The 22,449-nt window shown below is 44.1% G+C and overlaps 1 pseudogene; it reads right to left on the bottom strand.

The window, feature by feature from the left end:
• Nucleotides 1-3,821: 3,821 nt before the first annotated feature.
• LOC115518389 lies at nucleotides 3,822-4,253 on the bottom strand (annotated as a pseudogene).
• Between the last annotated feature and the right edge of the window lie 18,196 nt (nucleotides 4,254-22,449).

Below are 22,449 nucleotides of genomic sequence, written 5' to 3'. Positions count from 1 at the left end.
ATCCCTGGGGTCTTTCCTCTCTGGAGCAACACCCAGAATGCAGTACAGGACAGGTGGGAAGTATTCCTGCCTTTTGTCAAAAGTGAGAGAAAAAAGGCTAAAAGAGAGGAAGTGAGAAAAGTAGAACCAGCCAGGCAAGGGACTTTCCCAGGCAAATGAATTTCAGCCAAGAGCCCCTGTGCTCATAAATCTGGAAACTGATTCCCTTAGCCTCTAACCCACAAATATACACCCTGAAAGAAAATCTTCCTGATGCTCAGGGCTACATGTACCTCACTCTGAAGATCCAGCACCAATATCTAAAAACATCGACAGCGTTCAAGAACTGTCAGAAATTTCTTTTCTTTTTATTAAGTTAATTTTATTTACTTATGATTCGGTAATATGTTCACTGGAATAAAATTAAAAGACATTAAAGGGTATATAGTAAACCTTTGCCCTCCCACTCTTGTCTGTCAGCCATCAGTTCTTTTCTCCAGGGAATGGGTGTGACGGTTTCCTGTGAAATTCGCAAAGATAGTCTGTGCATATTCATGCAATTATCAACAGATATACTTCTTCCTCTTTTGCAACTGCCACTTTACACGTTGCATTGTGCCTTACTATTTTGTTACTGTTTTGCTTAGAAATTACACTGGAGATTTTTTTTCATGCCATCATGTGAACAATCACGTTTGTTGGACTGAACAATATTTTATTGAATGTTACATTTGGCTTAAACATGCCCAAATTGATAGCCTTTTAGGTTATTTCCAATCATTTCTATTAAGATAATACTGAGATAAATGTGTTGTTCATGTATGACTTTGCATCTGTGTGAATGGATTTGTTGGGAAACTTCTTTTTTTTTTAATGTTTATTTATTTTTGAGAGAGACAGAGACAGAACGCGAGTGGGTTAGGGGCAGAGAGAGAGAGGGAGACACAGAATCCGAAGCAGCCTCCAGGCTCCGAGCTGTCAGCACAGAGCCTGACGCGGGGCTCGAACTCACCAGCGGTGAGATCATGACCTGAGCCGAAGTCTGACGCTCAACCGACTGAGCCACCCAGGCACGCCTGTTGGGAAACTTCTAAAAGTGGGATGTCTGGGCAAAAGTCCTGTGTATGTATTATTTTGATTAAACATTAGTAGAGTGCTCATCTCCAAAGAGGATGTACCAATTTAATCTACCACCAGCCAACACTAAGAGTGCCTATGTTATCTATAAAATCTGTAACTATTACTGCATAACAAATCACCCCAAAACTTAGTGGCTTCAAACAACAATAATAATTTCTTTCAGTTTCTGTGGGTCCAGCCGAGGAATGACTTGGCTGGGTTGTTCTGGTTTGGGATCCTTCCGAAGGTTATGTTCAGATGGCAGCAGGGCTGGCGTCATTTTGAAGACTTCCTCAGTCCTGTGTCTGGTGTAGGACTGGGTGGAGCCAAATCGTTGGGCAATGAAATTGCTGGGTCCACTGAAATGTCTCTTTCTACCCTTTTGTGGTCTTTCCACATAGTTACTCTAGCCTGGTGGCATCAGGGTGGCCGGACTTCTTTGGAAACAAGAGGCAAGATAGGTGCCCAGGGCATAGAATTTAAGGAGGCATTCTTTTTTTAAGGCTGACCCTGCATTGGCACAACATTGAGAACGAGTGCTTTTTTTCTTTTTTTTTTTTTTTTTTGAATGTTTATTTATTTTTGAGAGAGAGAGAGAGCATGAGTGGAGGAGGGGGAGGGGCAGAGAGAGGGAGACACAGAATCTGAAGCAGGCTCCAGGCTCAGGGCTGTTAGCACAGAGCCCAACCCGGGGCAGCACTCACGAACTGGGAGATCATGACCTGGACCGAAGTCAAATGCTTAACTGACTAAGCCACCCAGGTGCCCCGAGGATGAGTGCTTTTTTACATTTTGGGACCTGGCATATTTCTTGCCTCACCTTGGTCCTGGCCCTGCTTACACGTCACATGACATCCCTCCTACACACCATTCTTCTGAAGAATAACAAGCCCACCCAGAGGCAAGGGGAGGAGGTGCAGAGGAGAGAACTCCATCTTGATGGGAAGAGTGTCATTCACCTTGTACAAAGAATATATTGAATGTACATTCAAGCTCTGTACCTTGCCAGTCTGACGAGTAAAGCATGGCTTTCTATTTCAAAATAAACTTCTTTCTGAGTCGCCTGAGTGGCTCATTCACTTGAGTGTCTGACTTCAGCTCCGGTCATGATCTCAAAGTTCATGTGTTCAAGCTCCAGGTCTGGCTCTCTGCTGTCAGTGAGGAGCCTGCTTTGGATCCTCTGTCCCCCTCTCTGTCTGCCCTTCCACCCCTCCCCAAAATAAATAAACATTAAAATAAAATAAACTTCTTTCTGAATGTAGTGAGATTATACTTTTAACTTACATTCCTCTTATTATAAGTGAGGTAAATATATTTTGCAGTCTGCTTTTTCTTTGGCTAATTGTCTTTATAGCCTTTGCTCATTTTTCTGTTGGTTTTCTATTGGTTTTCACCCATTTTTTCTATCAGTTAACTCAATGTGTGAAGGGTTAACCAATCTTTTGTCTGTGATGTGAGTTGTGAACATTATCTCAGTTTATTGTTCACCATTTGACTTTGTTTATGATAGCTTTTTCATGAAAAAATGTATTTTTCTGTAGTGAAATTTGTCTTTTAGCCTTCTGTATTTTCTGTCATGCTTGGAAAGGCCTGTATCACTCTGAAATTATAAAAGTTTTTTCATGTTCTCTACTCCTGTGTATGTGTGTTTAGCTTGCTTTTTTTTTAAATTTATTATTTATTTATTTTTAAATTTATATCCAAGTTAGTTAGCATATAATGCTATAATGATTTCAGGAGTAGATTCCAGTGATTCATCCCCTATGTATAACACCCAGCACTCATACCAACAAATGTCCTCCCTAATGCCCACTAAATGGTGGACCTTTAGTCCACCCCCCCATCCACAACCCCTCCAGTAACCCTCAGTTTGTTCTCTGTATTTAAGAGTCTCTTATGTTTTGTCCCCCTCCCTGTTTTTATATTATTTTTGCTTCCCTTCCCTTATGTTCATCTGTTTTCTATCTTAAATTCCTCATACAAGTGAAGTCATATGATACGTGTCTTTCTCTGACTAATTTCACTTAGCATAATACCCTCCAGTTCCATCTATGTAGTTGCAAATGGCAAGATTTCATCCTTTTTGCTCACCGAGTAATACTTCACTGTAGGTATGTGTGTATGTGTGTGTGTGTGTATATATATATTATATACCACATCTTCTTTATCCATTCATCTGTCAGTGGACATTTGGGCTCTTTCAATACTTGGGCTATTGTTGATAGGGCTACTTAGCTTGCTTTGTTTTTTAACATGTTTCCCTTTGATGCATTTTTAGTATTAGATTAGTATTTTTACTTTAAGTTGTGAAGAAGGGATTCAAATGTCTTTTTTTCCAAAAGGTATCCAGTTGATTTAAAATGTTACCTATGTCATGTCACATTCATGAGATTTGTCTCATTTTTGTCTCGTTCTTCTGTCCCATTCATTCATGTGGGTGTTTACGTGATAGTTCCATGTGTCTTTGATGGGACCACAGATTTATTGGGGGCTCCACACATGCACTCACGATGTCACCCAACAACTGCATGGTTACTCAGTGCCCACGAGGTGGCTTCTGCCCAAGGCTGTGCCCAGAGGCAGTGGGGTGCAGTCTTCTCCCCGGTGGCCCAGGCCCAGCTGGTGCCTTCCTCCCGGGCAGCTGAGGAGGGCACCAGGGTGGCCCCCACCTGGAAAGGGGGTGAGCAGGGAGCCAGTGGCCAGGGTGGAGGGGCTGGCTGCCCTCACCCCAGGGAGTGGAGCGTCTGCAGCTGTTTCACCATCTGCTGGCTGGTCTCTGGGATCTTGCCAGCCGGGAACACCTTGTCCACAACCGTGTAAACGTTGTAGAAGTTGAACACCAGGTCCAGTTCACAGACATTGTGGAAATACTCCTTTAAGACCTCCACGAAGTTGTGGATTGCCTAGCATTGGGAAGTGATCTAGAAATGCATACCTCCACCAGGTTGGTGTGATTGATCTCGCACGGTGGTTACGCGTGCACCTCCTCATTCAACCCGTTCCTCATCGTCATCGAACTGCATGTACCATGTGGCCAGGTGCATCTTGCCCATGCGGTCCTGGTTGAGGACGTAGAGATCTGGGGACTCCTGTCTGGACCCCAGCCTGCTCAGTCTGGTGGCTATCGGGCAGCTCCAGCTCTGGCAACAGTTCATTTTTTTCTCCCCACAGTTTTAGGAATCGTAGCCACGTGATGTATTTTAATACCTGGTAGTCTACTTCCCCTTATTTATCATTTTCATGATGTTCTGGGTTATTCCTTCTAGTTTACTTTTCCATGAAAACAATTCCTACACTTGATCTTAGCCAAAAGGCCGAGAAGTGATCCGTGAAAACAATTCCTTAAGTTAATTGCATGGTGATATTACCAGTCATTAAATGTGATTAGGATGACACCCTGGGGTGTTTGGGATTTTTCTGCACATAAAAGAAGGAAATGGGAGGTAACCTGGCATCCTAAAAAGAAAATTGGCACTCGGAGGCATGAATTTCAATCTTAAACCTGCAGAATATTCTATGGCCTTGATCCAATCCATGACAATGCTATAGAAATGAACCAGGGTGCTGAAGATTAATGAGAAGAAAAAAACCCTAACTTTTTATAAGATCGTTTTCCTCTTTTAATAATTTTAGTGTGCCAGATCTCTCAGGGTAATGGAATCTCTCTTTAGTGACTAGGAGTCATGCATTATTTCTGATTGTTCATCTGTGGTGGTGTTTTGGTATAATTTGCAGAAAAGCAATTTTTTCCTAAAAGCATAGAAGGGAGTAGTAGATAGGATTCAGTCATTAGAGGTTTTATTCACAAATATTGTGTTGGGCTTTTACATGATTTCCCACAAACAAATAAGTCTAATGAAGTCTCCTAGAAGCACATTTTTGTTACTTTTCCATTTCAGTTTCAGGACTGTAAACACACGTTTCTATGTTGTGACTAATGCACAACAATATTTAAAGCCTAAGACTTGGCTCATATTGAAACTTTCCTACTGAAGGGATCAAAGGCATTTTGCTATTACTCTTTCTCCATTTTCCTGGGATCTGGGAGATACTGCAGAATCTCTTGTGGTCCATACTTATAAAATTCTTGGATTTATTGAGGTTTTGCTGTTATTATTTAATAATCAGTCTTAGGATTTTGCGATTCCTATCCAGGGAAAAAGCAAAGCTCAAAATTCAAGAAAAGCATGAATACGAAGCAAACAAACTGAAAATGTGAAGACCCTGTCATGTATTGAATTGTAGCTCCAAAAAGATGTATACAAATCCTAACCTCTATACCTATGAATGTGACCTTTTGTGAAAGTAAGTTATTTCTTAAAGTTTAAGGTTCTAACATGTTGATTTGATACATTTATATATTGCAATATGATTGTCACCATGGCTTTAGTTAATACCTCTATCACCTCACATAACTATCATTTTTTTTTTTTTTTGTGGTGAGAATATTTAAGATCTAGTCTCTTAGTAATTTTGAAGTATGTAATTCCATATTGTTGACTATTGGGAATAAGCTCTTTGGAGGTATGATTAGTTAAGGTTCTCTAGATGAAATCATCCTGCATTTAGACTGGGCCTTTAATCTAGTAACTGGTGTCTCTGTGAGAAAAAGGGGAAGATTTGACACACAGAGACACAGAGGAGAGGACGCCATGTAGGTGGAGGCGAGGATTGGAATGATGCATTCACAAGCCACAAAAAACTAAAGATTGCAGGTAGTGACCAAAAGCTAGGAGACAGGCATGAAACAGATTCTCCCTGAGGGCCTCTGGAAAGAACCAACCTCGCTAGCACCTTGATTTCGGACTTCTAGTCTGCAGAACTGTAAGAGAATACGTTTCTGCTGATTTAAGCCACCTAGGCTATGGTAATTTGTTATTGGAAAAAAAAAATGGCAGCCATAGGAAATTAATATAGCCCTGTCAGGAGAGGCTGGGAAGGAAAGCTTTTGTTCTGAATCTAGCACACTTGTGTTTTGCTATTTGTGTGTGTGGGTTTTTAAAAAAATTTTTTTTAATGTTTATTTATTTTCGAGAGAGAGAGGCAGAGTGCAAGTGGAGGAGGGTAGAGAGACGGAGATACAGAATCTGAAGCAGGCTCCAGGCTCCAAGCGGTCAGCACAGAGCTCAATGCAGGCTCGAACACACAAACCGTGAGATCACCACCTGAGCCGAAGTCAGAGGCTCAACCGACTGGGGCCACTCAGGCACTCCGAGTCCAGCACACTTGTGAAGTAGAAGAAATATTTCTTCAGCAGCTTTCTGCCTCCACCCGGTTCTCCTTCTTTTGACTTTCCTGCCCTGGTGTCCACTGTGTCAGGCCTCATTCAGATTGCTCCTTTGTGAGTCACTCTCTTCCAAGTCACAAAAGTACCCTCATTTCCTCTTCAAATCTTTTCCTGTGCCAAGACCTCCACCGGTGATCAGCTTACAACAGCTTGTTCACAGCGTGGTAGAGAACAATAATGTGGGGTGTTGACCCTCTGAGGAAAATTCTTATCTTTAAAACAGATGGAAAGGACTTTACCACAGAGGAATTCTCTCTTCTGGTATAATCTCTAGAATTAACACGTGGGCGAGGTGGATACTTTTGCAGAGGCTCTTCTTCCGTCCTCAGACCTCCGTGCCTTCTCCCCCTCAACTCTTTGCCAGGAATCCTGGTTTCCATGGCTTCTTTAGAGTGAAAGAGGGACCCCACTATCTCCATCTACACAACTGCCCTCTCCAGGCACAGCATGCCACGGCGAGTGGGGGCCAGTTTGGGCAAGACAGATTGGCCTGGAGGTTAAGGTTCGTGGAGAAACTGCTTTGAAGGAAGGGAGATTTTTTTTTTTTTTTTTTTGAGAGAGAGAGAGAGAGGGTGCAAGTGAGTGGGGGGTAGAGAGAAAGGGAGAGAGATAGGGAGAGAGAATCCCAGTGGGGCTCATGCTCACCAGAAGTGAGGCTCAAGTTCACCCAATGTGGGGCTCAAGCTCACCGGATGCAAGGCTCGAACTAATGAACCGTGAGATCATGACTCAACCAAAGTTGAATGCTTAACCAACTGAGCCACACAGTCACCCCCAAAGTGAGATTTTCTGTGAAGGTCATGTGTGGGCTGAACGGCTACCTAATTTTCACAGCCCAGTACAAAATAAAAATGTGGGGCTCCCTGCGCATACATATTAAGAATTTCATCATGGTGACAGCAGAGCATTAAACCATGTCAGGCCCCCCCTCCTTCTTCTGAAAGAGAGAGAGTGCATGCAGGGGAGAGGGGCAGGAGAGAGAGAGACCGAGAGAGAGAGAGAGAGAGAGAGAGAGAGAATCCTGAGCAGGCTCCACATTCAGTGTGGAGCCCAGTATAGGCCTCGATCCCATGATCCTGGGATCATGACCTGAGCTCAAATCAAGAGTCAGAATCTCAACTCCCTGAACCACCCAGGTGCCCCAATATCAGGGCCCTTCTAAACATGGGACCCTGTGCCACCACACAGGCTTCACAGCCATGAAGCTGGCCCTGTGTGGGGGTCACTGAAAGCTTTGAGTCAGAACAGAGGGGCTGTGTTAACTTGCATCAGTAGGTGTCTATTTGTGGACTTGAGCTCATTCCAGAAATTGGTGTGGCACAAAGAGAAGCTGCCACTATCAGAGATGTGGGCTTGGCTTGGGGACTCAAAGGAGGGAATGTGCAGGTTGGCTAGATGAGGTGGTGCAGGTGATGGAAGAAAAGAGAAAACAGAAAAAAATGGCCTGATACTTAAAATTTTCTCCACCAGGAGCCTGGTGTCTGGGGGAGTTCTTGTTTTTGGACCCCAAAGTCATCTTCTGCCAGTCCAAGAGCCAATTATTTGGCATAAGCAAAGGGGTGAGGTGCATGTGATGGGAAATTTGGGGTGAAGAGGAAGGATGGGATACTGAAGCTGAGGGAGAAGCATACAAAGGCAGAGATTTAGGGGAAAAGAGGCACATCTAGGGGACTTTTTTTTTTTTAATGTTTATTCATTTTTGAGAGAGAGGGGCACAGAGCATGAGCAGAGGAGGGGCAGAGAGAGAAAGAGGAAGACACAGAATCTGAAGCAGGCTCCAGGCTCTGAGCTGTCAGGACAGAGCTCGACGCAGGGCTTGAACCCATGAACCATAAGATCATGACCTGAATCAAAGTCAGAAGCTTAACCCACTGAGCCACACAGGTGCCCCTAGAGGACTTTTCTAAGTGTAATTCTGTGTGTGAGTGATGTAACTCCCCTGCCTCCTTACCCCACCTCTAACTCCCTCCCTCCCCTCACCCTGGCAAACCTTTTATATAAAAGAACAATTTCTTAGGAATCTTTGAGGGGGACAGAGAAGTGTTTATCAAGGGTGAGAGCAGAAGATGGGGCAGTGGGGGTTAGTATATTGTAGCCTTGCTAGAATGGAGAAGTAAGCTTCCATAGAACTCACTCAAATGAAGGGGGAGGGCTGAGCTAACCAGCCTCAGAGAGATCACGAAGACAATCGCTGTACACTTTTTTTAAAATTTATTTTTTTATTTTGAGGCAGAGAGAGCATGTGGGAGGGGCAGAGAGAGGGAGAGAGGCTCTGCCCTGTCAGTGTAGAGTCCAGTCCAGGGCTGCAACCCATGAAGCGTGAGATCACGACCTGAGCTGAAATCAAAAGTTGGATGTTTAACCAACTGAGCCACCCAGGTGCCCCTCTACATTTTCATTTAGTCCCTCAGCTTGGAAAAATAATGAGGAAAAAATAAAAGGAAAGGTTGGCAGGCACAGCCCGATTGGGGCAGGTCTAGTTACTAGGGAAGGAGGAGGCTAAGCAGGACTGATGGCGGTCTAGTTCTGGGGGCCAGGCAAGGAGTCCAGGAAGAGTACTGAAGCCTCAAGCCTCCTTCCTGACTGACAGCAGATCAGATTTAGTCCCAGGGCTAAAGTCATGCTGTGTATATCCCTCCTGCCCAATTATTGTGGGCTATTTTCCTAGCCAGATTCAAAATTACTGCCCTGTAACATTCCCTCTGGCTCCTGGATGTGTTGCTGAGGGGTATAACATTATTTGCCTAGTCAGTAAATACCGGTAATTGACATGTTAGTCTAGAAAGTGCTATCTCTACACAACTAGTTGGTGGTTGTATGTCTGGCTGAACTCACCTGTGTCCAAACTGGTCCAAAGCCAGTGTATATTGTGGTAACTGCCAGTTCCGGAAGGGAACACCGGACATATTTTCTCGCTCAAGCAGCACAAAGAAGTTTTTATTTGCCCTGAGTAAAGATCCAACAGTATCCTACCTAAACAGGTTCTACAGATGAAATGCCTCAAGATACAATGTGTTCCCTAAAAACCCTGAGAATGTGCCCACTCATGTTGTTCAGTCTCTGTAAACCACACTGGTGTGAATGAAGGGGGCGAGTAGGTTGACCTTCAGCATTCTTGTGTAGGGTGGAGAAAGGTATTTCCAGTTACCTGCATCACCCCGAGGCCACCTCTAAGAAACACCCATCCCTTATCACTCTTTCAAATTGAAAGCTTCTCTGACCACAGCTCTGTGGAGATTCCCAGGCATCCCCACGTGCACATGACAAAGCAAAAAACAGACCTTCACTCCTGGCTGATGGTTTCCTCTCCACTCCTCAACGTAGAATTAACTGAGGTATATAATTTCTAAAGCCTTCGCTTCAAATCTGTATGTGAGTTGCTCTCTGCTCATGGGACTGCTGTTTGTATTCACTCAAGCAGGCCAGAAAATATTAATATGATGAAGTCCTAAAGTGTCATTTGGTACAGAGGTTTAAAAAAGACATCGGTTCCTCGCGTTACAAAAACATAGCAATACTTAGTTTTAGATCTCTGTATTGTCGGTCTGGGTTGTCTGTAACATTGGATCCCTGAAAAGGGTGTTTGCTAGTTTAAAGTAATTGCCTGTCTTTTTAATCCTTTCGCACTTGTAATTGCTCCCCATTGCAGCCCACTACTCCTCCCTCACCCCCCACCAAGAGAAAGCCTGCAGGAGGCCAGTGGTCTCTCAGCATTGTTTAAAAAAGTGAGTGAAATCATCCATTTGGGGATTCCATCCATCACATCAGATGTTTGGGTTTGTTTTGTTTGGTAGACGAAGAAGCCCAAATTGGCTGTCTCCCAGTCCATTCCACATACCACTGTGTGAAAACCCAGACCCTGGGTCTTCCCAAGAAACAACAGAGAATGGGTAATTCTGTGAGCTAAGAAGCCAGCAGTTCATCCTTTCCATCAAAGCCTGTGCAAAATTCCAGCCTAGTTGTTTGTACACAGTCTCCAGAACGGAGGGCAAAGGAGTAATCACAGCAGTCAGGTTCACTGAGGCATTCATTTATTTCTTCGAACAAATACTGAGCACCGACAATGTACCACACACCATTGTGAGCCCTGTGGCTATAGCCATGTTCAAGATGTTGATGCGGAGAGAGTTAGAAGGTCAACCCTAGAGACAAGTGGAGTCTCAGAGCCTCCGGGAAGCACACTGTCATCAGGTGTCTCTGCTCCACATCCTCTACGTCCCACAACCATCCTGACAAGTGACTATAACCGAGGGCAGAAAACCTAATGCTTCTCAAGTAAGACCATTCCATTTCCCATCAGTCTCAGCCTCATCCCCTAGAACTGCACAGAGCCACAGTGCCCCTTCCCACTGTGACCACCCTCCCACCATAAGAAGGCGGCTGCCATAGTTCTCATTCTTCACACTAAATGTAGGGACAGATGGCCCAGGCTGGGTCCAAGCTAAAATGCAGAAATGCCTGGGCTTTTCTGTCACTGCCCGGGGTATGTCTGTCAGAGGCTGAATGAGGCTGTGAAGACCTTGTTAGGAATGAACTCATCCAGGGAAGGAATAAGCCTTAGGGACCAGCTTGACCTGTCACCACGCCTTGATCATTGAGGAAAGGGAAAAAACCTGAGCAAAGCTGGATCACAAAAACAGATTTTAAAAATATGTGTGGGATATGCGTAGAAAAGTGAGATAAATGTTAATATTTTTTCCTGTGGGAGGTGAGATTATGAGGGATTTTACTGTTTTCTTTAAACTTTTTTAGTATTTTCATTATCTCCTATAATGAATGTATAAAACATATTAATAGAATAACATTTTATGTTACAAACCATTTAGAAACCCATTTTCCATAGTGATTGGCTTATCTGCTCCTTTTCACTGTAGAACAACAGCCCTTTAGTTTACATAATAAACAACATTCAGAAAAATGCTGTTAATATTAGCAAATATGCTTCATAGAATTGTTCATCTGTTATTTATTGGCATTGGTCTCCTCTCTCTCCAAGCTTATGAAAGAAAGCACCGAGTACCAGGCCTATAAAGACACTTTAAAATGCCTTAATGATTTTCTTTAAACAAGTAACCAGCAAATCTTCATTAGCATCTGTACCGTTTGGGGAAAAAAAAAAAAAAAAAAGTAACCACCAATAGAAATCCATTCCCCTAAAGGATTACAAAGTATCTCTTAGAGAAGTCTGAGACAAGGGCATTAGGACAAAATTTCTAAGAGCAGTTAAACAGTGCTTCTTAACACATAATCACATCAACTAAAATTGCTTTTCAGATGGTGGAGGGATTTACAAAACTGATCAAAGACATTCACACACATCAAAATTACCATCCAAAGAACTTAGGTTGTAGTTATAGGTCTTAAGGAAACAATAACTCTGAATTACAGTTTGTGACCAGTGATTATTTAATGCATGGGATAAGATTTTCAGTAAGCATCTTAATGCGTTCAAGACTATGAATTTCGTTTTCCTTAACTCTGGGCTGGGTGGTCATCAGATTTTGTTTCTAATATGGTGGAAAGCATACAAACATGCTGTTTTTTATTTCATTGCTGGGTTTAAAGTTACAGGGTGAAAATGTTGATAGTAAACCGGTTTTAAAACTGGCTCACTTGCAGCGTGCATTTCCAGATGGGCCCGGGGATGGCATGGGATCTCCATGCAGGCCAGAGGCACCGAGGAGTTCCACAAAACAGGGGTAGGAGTAAATTTGACTCCGTGGCAGTTCATCAACCCACAGCTTTTGGTCTGGAAATTGCTCTATTAAAAAAAAATTTTTTTAAGTTTATTTGGAGAGAGAGCACAAGCGGGGGAGGGACAGAGAGAAGGGAGAGAGAGAATCTCAAGCAGGCTCTGGCTATCAGAACAAAGCCAGAGGGGCTCAAACCCACCAACTGTAAGATCAAGATCATGACCTGAGCAGAAACCAAGATTAGGATGCTTAACTGACTGAGCCACTCAGACCCCTCGTTCTGGAAATTGCTCTTTAATGGAACTGAAATAAATCTTTCACAATCAAGGTGGTGAGGGGAGGATTAAAAAGATGAAAATGATTGCCCAAAACTTGTGATTTTCTGATCCAGTTTGGTTTCTTCTCCAAAATCTTGTTTCGTCTGCTGTAATGATGGCTCCTTGCTCTTTCACAGCAACTTCACAGTTGCTCCAGAAATAGCTGATCTAAGCCTAACGCACTGAGGCGACTCTCATTTCTAGAAGGAAGTATACACAGGGGTCTGTCTCACCTCAGAAGGAAGATAGGTTTAGAGAAAATTAAACTGAGAAAGGTTAACTCTTTAGGCTTTAATATAAAACACCAGGGGACGCCTGGGTGGCTCAGTCCGTGGATCATCAGACTATTGATTTTGGCCCAGGTCTTGATCCCAGTGTCACAGGATGGAAGCCCAACCTCGCTGAGCATGGACACTGCTTGGGGGGCATTTCTGTCTCTCTGTCTCTCTCTCTTTCTCTCCCTCCCCCCTGCCCCTCCCTGCTCATGCTCTCCCCCCCCCCCAAAAGAAGATAAAATATTTGGGATCCTTTAAAATTACCTTTAAGTGCACCCTGTGCTGCAGTCTCACTTGTGATCTGATAATTCACTGCTACATCCATTTGAAGTCCATTGTCTCCTGTCAGACACAACTGTGATTCCAGAGCCTTGTTGCTAGCAGCACCGTTTGAAAGTTCAGACTGTCAAACCAGACTACCTGGGTTCAAATCCCAGCTTCGCTATTTACTAGTTGTGTCAGCCTGAGTGAGTCACTGAATCTCTCTGTGCCTGGGCTTTCAGCATCCGTAAAGAGGAAATAATAACAGTAGCTGCCACGTGTAACTGGTGTTAGGATTTAAAGCGCTAATCCACGTAAACCATTGAGAATAGTGCTTAGCAGGCAGTAAATGCCACAGAAGAGCTCCTTGCGCTCTTAGTTCTTTCCAAACTGGCCCTCTCTCCAAAACGTGTGAAAAAAATAAGACCAGCCTTTGCTATTATTGTGGCCGAAGGGAATGAATATTTTTTCCCCTAAGTTTTTTTTTTAAACTTTTTTTATAAGGTTTATTTAGTTATTTTTTTTTATTTATTTTTTTTACGTTTATTTATTTTTGGGACAGAGAGAGACAGAGCATGAACGGGGGAGGGTCAGAGAGAGAGGGAGACACAGAATCTGAAACAGGCTCCAGACTCTGAGCTGTCAGCACAGAGCCCGACGCAGGGCTTGAACTCACGGACTGCGAGATCATGACCTGAGCCGAAGTCGGACGCTTGACCGACTGAGCCACCCAGGTGCCCCTATTTAGTTATTTTTGAGAAAGAGAGAGAGAGAGAAAGCGTGAGTGGGGGAGGGCAGAGAAAGAGGGAGTCAGAGAGAGAATCCCAAGCAGGCTCTGTGCTATCAGTGCAGAGCCCAATGTGGGGTTTGAACCCACAAAGCCACGAGATCATGACCTGAGCCGAAGTCAGGTGGTTAACCAAGTGGGCCCCCCAGGCACCCCTATTTTTCCCCTAAGTTTTACATTTATTATCAAATAAAAAATCTGGCATTAGAGAGATTGCAACTCCATCTTTCGAAATCGTAATGGTATTTGTTTCCATTTTTGGTATTTTTTTTCTTTTTTGTGGTTCATTTGCAAGTGTGATGGATGTGACTTTTTTTAAGTATATTTATTTATTTTGAGAGAGAGAGAGAGAGAGCAAGTGGGGGAGGGGCAGAGAGAAAGAGGGGGACACAGAATCCCAAGCAGGCTCTGCACTGTCAGCACAGAGCCCAACACGGGGCTAGAACCCACAAGCAGTGAGATCACGACAAGAGCTGAAGTCAGACGCTTAACCGATGAGCCACCCAAGCACCCCAGATGTGATTGATTGATTGATTGATTGATTTATAAATTATTTGTCAAATTGGTTTCCATACAACACCCAGTGCTCATCCCAAAAAATGCCCTCCTCAATACCCATCACCCACCCTCCTCTCCTCCCCCACCCCCCATCAGCCCTCAGTTTGTTCTCAGTTTTTAAGAGTCTCTTATGCTTTGGCTCTCTCCCACTCTAACCTCTCTCTCTCTCTTTTTTTTTTTTTTTTTCAGATGTGACTTTTTTAAAGGGCATTTTAGGAATTTTCAACATGGGAGAAAGGCTGAAAATGTGTCAACTTTCTTCAGGCTAATAAAGCCTAAATGAGATTCTAACCGAAACCTTACATGGGAATAAGAGCACTTCCTCTAATATTGTACCGTCTTCCAGTTCACTCCAGCGTCCTGTTTACCTTTCCCCTGTGCTGCTTGTTGGCTGTTGCCGCTGTTGCTGCTGGGAAATCACCTACTAACAATACACACTTGGCCTTCCTGGTCTGCTCCACGAACATTCTCCCCTGTCAGAGATGACCTTACTTCTCTTTGCTTTTGTTCCCTTTTCCTTCCACAGTTCATTTCCCTTCAACTCCTCCCAGAGTTTTAGTGAGATTCTTTTTCTCTTTCATTCCCTTCAATAAGTACCTGGAGCTTCCTACCTGTGGGCTTCACTCCCCAAATTCTGGTGCTCTGCTCCGCTTTGGAAGGCCTGCTTTTATATTTCTTTGGAAGGTCATCTGTGCAAATCATTACAGCTAGAGGGTTAGTACTAATGACCGGTCAACTCCATTAACGCAGTCGCCCCTCTGTGAAAGTTTACTTTTCTGGTTCAGTGTCTTTTACTGCAGTGCTTGTTAAGTGCCTTTATTGCTTGAAGAAGGTGCCCCCTCGGAACCTCAAGAGTTCCTGTTTATACACAGTGCAAGGCCAGATGAACTCTTGACAGGGCAGGAGCTCCTGAGCTTTGCCAAGGGCTCTGAGCGGGTCCCAAGGGGAGCCAGGATGAGGGTTTAAAAGCGAGTATCTGCATGGCTGCCGGCGTGATGCTAGAAGCAGGGAGAACATGCCCCGCCAGAGCTGGGGATAGGTTTGGTGCTGCTAGTGGACATGTCCTTACCAGGAGGGCTGCCATGAACCAACAGGTGTCTTGGTTCTAGAAGAGGAAGAGGCACCGTCTCCTAGGCCCCAGGCTGAGTGGATAACGACCAAAGGCTGAGTTATCATTTTGCTGACCAGACAGACCATTATCTTGAGCTCTGGTCCATACACATAGAATTTACAGATAATCTGAACTTGCCCCAATCCCTCCAGCGTCCAGCAGGGTCTAGACGGGGTCATTGTCAGTTTGTGCTGCAGTGTGACACTAGTCACAAATCAGAGCAGTTTTGCAGGAGCTCAGCATTTCCTGCCCTGGCTGAATTTCTAAGCCCCACCCTGCAATAAATGCTCTACCTCCAAAGCTGGCCCTGTGAAGTACTTTTACTCAGAATGCCAGCAAGCATGTGACTCCATGCAGGGATCTTCTACCCTGATTGGGGGCGGGGGGGGGGGGGGCCATTGTCTGGGGCTGAATTAATTGCTGAAAGCTGCCCGAAGGCATGGAGTCTCAACAGAGAATCCTGGAGAAGAGCCAGGACAAACCCACAGGCCCCCTGCCACGGGGCTTGCCTCCAGGGTATCGAGTTGCTGGCATAGGAAGAACCGGATGAGACGCTCACCCACAGGGTCAGAAGAAGCAAATCCAAGGAACCAGTGTGCATTTTCCCTCATGCAGGAGGGAAGGAAGCCATAAGTATAGGATCAGTCCTCTGAGGGGTCTCAGCCAGGTGTGGAGAAGCCTATGACCCCCAAAATGCCCACCCTCAGGCCAGGTTCTTCCTCCCTAGCATGGCCTTCAATAAACCTGGCATCATCTTGCTTCCTGGCCCCCTTTTATCCTGGCTCCACACCACATACTTTCTTCCTGTTGGTACAGTCAACCCTCAGGTAGGAGGGGAGATGTGGGTCCGTTTCCACCTAGTCCACTTTGCTTGGACGTATGGGGTGAGTGTGTGGTGTTATTATTGCCAAACCCACTACTTGTATTCTTCCTTCCATCCAGGTTCCAACTGTGCAACTGTGGCACAGAGAAGAAGAATAGTCTTCCTTATATATCTGCCTTGGTCATCCTTTATATATCTTCCTTACTTATCCCTACGTATTAGTGCCACCATTGATCTCTTACCACAATAATCGTGCATGATAAATAACCACAGAACCTCTGTGACATATACCAGTGGCCGTTTGTTGTGCTGACATGTCCGGGGTGGTCAGCCAGGCAGCTCCACTGGGGTGTTGTTGGCTGGCTGTTGGTCGGTTGGCGAGGTGACTCAGCTCGGCTGCACACCCCGCCCATCCTTCAGAAGGCTAGCCCAGGCATGTGCTCCTGCCATGTGGAGGAACACAAGAGAGAGCCTGGAATCATGGGAGCTATTCTATCCTCTGCAAGATGTTGCTAACATCCTGCTAGGCAAAGTAAGTCGCAGAGTCAAGCCCGGAGTCAAGGAGTAGGGAAATAGACTGCCTCTTTAGTGAGAGGATGTTGGGTCAGGGAGTGTCGCAAATATCACCCTCATCCTGGTCTCACCTGGTGTTAGGCTAACTCCACTGAGAGAGTGAACTTCCGTGACAGCAATCCCAACAGAGTGATGAGTTATAGCCAACAAAGTCAGTTCTTTGTCTCCATGAATGATATAGAGAAAGATCTTTTCCTTGGAGTGTTTATAACAAAAAATGTTTGCTACAAAGTTGTTTTTTCTTTGTTTTTTATTGTTTTGGTAAGTGTTGGGAGATGATTCTCCATGGATCTCTCCTTTTCTTCATGTCTTGTGAGCAGAGGCACTAACTGCCATTTGCTCCTAATTATATTTTCAAGTATGTTTGTATAGCAAATAGCCTTGGAAGATAGAGATAGGGGCTCCCTGTGGAGCAAACAGCAGAGGGGAGATATCTCCCTCCAGAGCAAAAGTCAGGCAAATGTGCTTAGTCCCTTTATAAAAGATCCAAGTTTCCCAAGCTCAGGGTTTCTCATTTGTGACACAAAACCATTTGGTGTACATACGACATTCACCTGCGTCCCTCAGCATTGCCCCTGTGGGGTGTGGGGGCAAGAGACACCAGTGCTCATGCTGCTTGTATGCTGTGAGCAATACAATTCTTTGTCTCTGACTCAAGAGTCTCATGTCTCCTGCCAGCATCCATGAAAATATGGTAGACTACTTTGTTAGTCTGCAATTAGGGCCAGATTCCAAACCCTTCATGATTCTTCACAAGTTAAGTAATATCCTAGCAGGCTATCCATGTACCTTGCTCCTGGTTAACACCAGGATCTATTAGCCATTGCTGTAGATCCCTCTCTTTTGGTCAAAGCAACCTGTTTGTTGCCCTGGACTCGCTGTTCATTAAGATCATTCTGCCTTCTTTGTTCTGATCGTTATCTACTACCATTTAGTCTCTTTCGGCATTCTGTCATTTCCATTGATACTAGGGAGCCTACTTCCAGGACAGGATCTCCTACTGTCAGCCCTGGTCCCTACCAAGGAGAGCTACCGTCAAACTTCTCTAGGATGTCAGTGCCTCCTTCACCTGTAATCCTCATTGTCTTAGTGAAGGGAACACTCCCTCTGCCTTCCTGAGGAATACAGGACATCGGTGGCTTCTATGGTCTTGAACAACAAATCTCTTCTAATATTCCCACAGACCTGAGCTTTCTGACCCCTTCATCAACACAATGCCAAGGCAATTCCAGCATTTTTACCTCATTTCCTGTGGCCATTGTTTGGTCCAAATTCAAGGAACAGTTATTACAATGTCTTAGGATCATTCCTGGGTATCCTTTCCGTGATGTCCAAACCATGGGAGAGGGCTCCTTTATCAGTTAATTCCCCCATCCAGCCTTATAATCTGCCGTTGCTAATGATTCCACCTTCTCCCCTAACTGCTTCTTTTTATATCCACATCCTCATGTGATCCTTGGCTCTTACTGGTACATACGAACAAAGTCTCACAATGTCTTTGGTGTCTATGATTTTTATTCCTGGAGAAGTATCTGTGTTTTCTACTCAGGCTACTGAGACCTCATCTTTATTATTCTCTGAAGACACTAAAAGAAACTATATTGAGGAGCATAGATATCAAGTGGGGCTTCAGTACTCTCTCTCAGCAAGGGTACTTTGCTCTCTCCTCTAGAAGGAGAGAGGGTTCAGAGGAACACAAAGATTCTTGCTTCTCAGGCTCATCCACCCATATATCCCCATCCAAATCTCAGGGTCTTATCCTTTTTCTACCTTGAATTTGATACAAGAAATTTGTTGAAGCTGTGAATTAATTCCTTGGCTTCTTCGCCACTGTTACAATTAGATCCCCGGACCAATTGAGCACATTCTACTCTGTGACTGCTGGAGGCCTTCTAGCTTTCATGTCATACCTTCAGTTGATAGTTAGCTAACCTGAATCATTGGTTTTTATGGCTTCCAGAGAGTTTAAATCAGACGAGCTCCCCAGTCTTTGTAATTCTCACCCCTGCTTCATTTAGTGTCCTAGCTGTCACATAACCCCGCATTTACCTTCTACCTGTACAGGTGAGAGTCTGTGACTGCAATGCTACTGCATGCCTGGGGGTATCCCCACCACACTCCAGACTCCCATTCTGAGAGCCCACTTTTTAGGACCACTGCTACCACTGGTTTGTATTTGGACCTATTTATGGACCTTCAAGTCTATCTCATTGAAGTTTTTGACTATTCGTGTGTCAGTACCACACAGTTTGGCTTATTGTATTTTGATAACATGTTTTACTTTCAGAAAAATAAATAAATTGTGCTCTCGTCACTTTTCTTTTTCAAAATAGTAAACTTGTTTTTTCTAGATTTAACTGTGTTGCTGGGCCCAGACCTAAGAGGGGGATCTGGCTCTCCAAGCTAACTCATGTGTTCTTCCCAGGCCCCAGTCCTGAGTCAGGTTCTCTTTGTTCTCCAGGCACAATTAGGAGATAGTTTACATAAATGTGAGCCCACTCATCCATCCCCCTTTGGCAAGGGCATCCCTAAAGGCCTCCACCAGTAGTGCTTCCAAGTTCTAGTGGGATCCACCCTCCTCTGGGCCAAACACAGGGCTTGAAGTACTTCTCTTGTTCAAGTTCTCAGAATAAGTTCTGAAGTTTGATGTTTTTCCCCAACTAATGTCAAATAGCAGGCCTGTAATTTTCCCAAATTTGAGAGCATTTTTCCCTGGCTTCCTGGCTGGCTCAGACTTGTGAAAATATTCTCCATGTCAACCTTGCTTCCTCTAACATTGTGCAAGACAGTGTGTGGCAAAGCCTTTGAATGTAAAACGTTTCTGACATTTTCACTCTGCAACTTGCCAGTTTTTCATTTGATTCTTTTTCCTTTTTATAAAGACAAATTAGAAAGCAATCACTGCATAACCTTTGGCTTTATTATTTCTTTATCCTTTATACTACCCAGTCCTATTTCCCTGTCTATCATTTTTTATTGATTTTGGATCGTTTGGTGTTTGCCTTGGTGCTTTGCAAAAAGAACCATTGATTTTGAATAGATCTAGGAATGTCGGGAGCATTTGGCAACACAGCCAATCTTAGCGTTGCTCCTAAAGGCATTAGACACGGACTTGCAAGTGAATTTATCATCTCTGTCTTTGATTATGGAAATAAAGACTACTGCCAACTGTTGGCAAAGACCTTCAGAGTTACCATCTGCCTATCATGACAACAAGAGCCAGGAGTGACCTGTTGAGTGTCCTACTGAACCACCGACGTCTTCAATTTCAATTCTAAAAAATAGGATATGGTGTAATGGAAAGAGAACTTTGGATGGAGAATCAGAAGATCTGAATATAGTCTGGATGTGCTCTGTCTAGGTAAAATCTCTCACCAGGCTCTGGAGAGGAAGGCTGCTGAATAACTCATAAATAGGAGGTGGTTGCATACAGACTGTACTAGATAGTCCCTAATTGATAAGGGCCAGATTTTTACCCAGTTTCTGGAAGATAGCACTTGAGAAATTAGTGGCCAAAGGACAAGCAGTGGAAAAGAGTGAAAGGAAAAACTGAAGTCATTCTCAGGCTGGAGAACTAGATGCTAAGCAGTTGACAGTTGCCTGTAAATATGTAGGAAGGACGACGGTAAGGGATGAGCTCAGCCTATCCCCCAGCCCCCGAGATGGTGCCAAGAGGAAGCTTTTGTCCAGGACCCAAGGTGCTTGCCACTTGCCTACCTGGAAGCTGCCAGGCTGACCTGCCTGGCCAAGTGTCTTCCCTTACTAAGGTCATCCCCGTGAGTGTCTCTGCTTCTGGAGAAGTGAGGAGCTGTTTCTCCATATAAACTGTTTAGGAATTAGTGATGATGCTCCAAGGAAAAGGAAATATATCAAAATAAGAAATGCACCTGCATTTCTCAGCAGTGCAGAAATTACATTGGAAATGACTCAGCCATCTCGGGTGAAAACTTCAGAGGGCATTGATTTGAAAAACGGATTTCTCAGTTGCTTGGGCTGTGGTGCAAAATGAGACCGCCTTCCATGTCCCCCCAACCCCCCGAAATCATCAATAAATTCTGTGATTCTCAGGAAAGAGAATGGCTTTAATGGCAGCTGAGGAAAGAGCTCACAAATATGGTGAGGGGTGAAGAGACAGGTGGCTGAATAGTAAGAGGTAGGATAATGACCCACAGGTTTGTGAGCTGACTCACCTGCGAGTCAAGCAAGATTTTGTCCAGGGCAAACCTTTGCAGGGAGAAGGAGAAAATGTCTCAGGGACACTCACCCATTTCATCCCAGGCTGAGTCATCCTTAGTTCTTTCAGATTCATTCATGCCTTTTACCTTCCTGGATATTAAGGAGAAGTAGGGGTCCTGAGTCTAACTAGAAGTCAGAAGTCTTTTTGAGGTCATCTTGTTTATTCTTGATTTTCAGGTAATGGGTCAGTCTCACATTGATGAGTCACTGCGTCTCAAGTGGTCCTTTTAGCCACATCTGCCTCTTCCTTGAGCAGAGAGGCCCTGATTCCTCACTAATCACAGTAAGGGGGTGGGGAGCAGGTGTTTGAGTGCATCTGCAGGGGGCTGAAGAGAAACCCTGTGCACACCTCATCCCAATTTACCTTACCCGGGTTTCCCTCCCTCCTGATGAGGAAATTTCACTCACATTTACTCTTGGTGGAGTATTTGGAATCCCATAATCTTAAAACATTTATTTCAACTCACTTTCCACAATTTTTATCTGACTCAATATTTGAAGTGAGAGAACATGGGAAATATGGCATCTGGGTATAAGCTTAGTTTGGGGGGAAAAAACAGTTTTCTTTAATCTGATAAAGGAAACCTACAAAAATCCACTGACAAAGAATAAGTACATAATGGAATATTGCCCAGCAGTAAGACTCAATGAATTATGGTGTGCAACAAAATGGATGAGTGTTAGAAACAATGTTGAGCAAAAAAAAGTAGCAGCTCCCAGAATCTTTCTATGTAGAAGGATTGCTAATTGCTATAATAACATAGCAATTTTATAAAGACAAAATCTAGCTAAATGAACTGTTTAGGTAGGTAGTTTAGTAGCACATATGTACAAAACAAGGTGTCTGTGCATTAGTTTCCTGTGGCTGCTGTAACAAAGCATCACGAACTTGGTGACTTAAAATGACACGAATCATTCTCTCACAGTTCTAGAGGCCTAAAGTCTGAAATCAGTTTCACTGGGCCAATATCAAGGTGTCAGAAGGGCTGTGCTTCCTTCCTAGGAAAGAATCCCTTCCCTGCATCTTCCAGCTTCTCGTGGCTGCCAACATTCCTTGGCCACATCACTCTGGTGTCTGAGCCTCCGTGGTCACATTGCTTTCTCCTCTTCTGTAGTCAAGTCTCCCTCTGCCTCCATTTCCTAAGGATTATATTTAGGCCCACTTGGATAATCCAAGATAATCTCCCATCTCAAAATTCTTAATTTAACCACATCTGCTGTCTTTGTCATATAAGGTAACATTCACAGGTTCCTGAGATAGGATCTCTTTGGGGTCTGTTATTAAGCCTACCACTATTTTCTCTTCCTTATGATTTTCTTAATAGCTTTTTCTTCTCTGTAGCTTACTTTATTGTAAGAACATGGCATATAAAAGGGGTGCCTGGGTGGCTCAGTCGGTTAAGTATCTGACTTCGGCTCAGGTCATGATC

Source organism: Lynx canadensis, chromosome A1 (assembly GCF_007474595.2).
Source record: "Lynx canadensis isolate LIC74 chromosome A1, mLynCan4.pri.v2, whole genome shotgun sequence".
In the NCBI taxonomy this organism is placed as follows: domain Eukaryota; kingdom Metazoa; phylum Chordata; class Mammalia; order Carnivora; family Felidae; genus Lynx; species Lynx canadensis.
The sequence above is the reverse complement of the archived record's forward strand: the minus strand, read 5'-3'. Positions and strand labels throughout refer to the sequence as shown.